This window comes from Microtus ochrogaster, linkage group LG4 (genome assembly GCF_000317375.1).
Source record: "Microtus ochrogaster isolate Prairie Vole_2 linkage group LG4, MicOch1.0, whole genome shotgun sequence".
NCBI classification, from domain to species: Eukaryota; Metazoa; Chordata; class Mammalia; order Rodentia; family Cricetidae; genus Microtus; species Microtus ochrogaster.
In genome coordinates this window covers 56,802,877-56,805,030 of record NC_022030.1, presented here as the reverse complement: position 1 = coordinate 56,805,030, position 2,154 = coordinate 56,802,877, and positions in this window count along the sequence as shown.

The following is a 2,154-nucleotide window of genomic DNA, read 5'->3' as shown; positions in this document are numbered from 1 at the left end:
TCCACCCACCTATGTTCTAAGCTATGAGCCCAAGCAGTTTGTTTATTACTTAACCAATGAAATCAACAGATTGATATATGACACTCCCACATCATATATGCTTGTGTGTGTATATATGTGTATGATTGCTAGTGTCCGATAAGGCCAGAAGAAGATACTGAACGCCCTGTAACTGGAGTTTCAGAGGGTTGTGCGCCACCCAAGCTGGGTGCTGGGAACTGAACTCTGGTCTTCTGAAAGAACACCACGTGCTCTTATACACTAAGCCATTTCTACACCTCCTTAGGTCCCCAGGCTAGCATCACTCTTCACGTATGTATCCTCTTGCTTCAGCCTCTCCCAAATGCTAGGCTTATATAACCCTGCACACTTAAGTACATAGTCTTAATCTGGAGGTGTGGAATTGAGGCCGTATCTCACTGGCAGGTGTGTGAGACTCTAGAACCCATCCATAGCACCAAAAATACTTTCTTTTTGTTGTTTTGTTTTTTTCAGACAGGGTCTCTCTATTTAGTCTTGGCTGTCCTGGAATTCTCTATGTAGACTAGGCTGTTTCCAAACTCACAGAAATCCTCCTGCCTCTACTCCTGAGTGCAGGGATTAAGGGCATGTGCCACCACATTTGGCTCAAAAATAAATATTAATTTTAAATATCAATTTGGGTTTTAGGGATCTAAAGTATGGGTTTCAATAAGCTACTAGATAGCGCCAATGCTTTTGGTTCATTATTATTATCATTACATTTATTTACTTGTGCGTATGTGTGTGTAGCACAGGTATGGAGAACAACCTTTAGGAATTAGTTGATTCTTTCCTTTTTCCACATTGGACTTGGGAATCCATTTTCCTTGTATGGATGTTTGTATTTTTAAAAAATATTTATTTATTATGCATACAATATTCTGTCTGTGTGTGTGTCTGCAGGCCAGAAAAGGGGACCAGACCTCATCACAGATGGTTGTGAGCCACCATGTGGTTGCCAGGAATTGAACTCAGGACCTTTGGAAGAGCAGGCAGTGCTCTTAACCACTGAGCCATCTCTCCAGCCCTGAATGTTTGTATTTACGTATGTGTACCTCTTCTTTGTTATTTTTCTATTAATGCTGGGGAGACAGCTCAGAATGACGAGCACTTGCTGCTCTTGCAGGGGACTCAGACTCATTTGCCATCACGTACATGGTGGCTCACAGTTGTCTGAAACCCCAGTACCACGCCCTCTTCCTACCTGGGAAGGTACCAGGCACACACACATGTGTTGCATACACATGCATACTGGCAAACATTCATATACATAAAATAAATAGAAATCTTTCTAAAACTAAGAATTTGTTTAAAAAATAGAAATTTAGAGTATCAACCCAGGAAATAAGTGAGAGAAAATACTAATGGAAACTTTTGATTGATTGATTTTTTTTTTAATTTATTTATTGTGTATACAGTGTTCTGCCTACATGCATACCTGCACCCCGGAAGAGGGCGTCAGATCTCATTACAGATGGTTGTGAGCCACCATGTGGTTTCTGGGAATTGAACTCAGGACCTCAGGCAGAACAGTCGGTGCTCTTAACCTCTGAGCCATCTCTCCAGCCCTGATTGATTTTTTTTATTGTTTTTATTGTGCTATACATTTTTCCCACTCCCCTCTCCTCCTCCCCTCTCCCTTTCTACCCTATCCTGTGACCCCCATGCTCCCAATTTACTCAGGAGATCTTGCCTTTTCTTCTTATCATGTAGATCCATGTAGGTCTCTCTTAGGGTCCTCTTTGTTGTCTAGGTTCTCTGAGGTCATGCACTGTAGGTTGGTTATCCTTTGCTCTTTATCTAATATTCACTTATGAGTACATATTGTATTTGTCTTTCTGGGTCTGGGTTACCTCACTCATTATGGGTTTTTTTTTTGCCTGCATTTGCCTGCAGATTTCAAGATGTCATTATTTTTTACGGCTGAGTAGTACTCCATTGTGTAAACTAATGGAACCATCTAAAGCTGAAGGACCACTTTCCATTCTCAATGAGTGCTCAGTACAAAGCATTAAGAAAGTATTAAGTGCAGGGCGGTGCTGGCACATATTTATTTATTTATTTATTTATTTATTTATTTATTTATTTATTTGGTTTTTCGAGACAGGGTTTCTCTGTGGCTTTGGAGCCTGT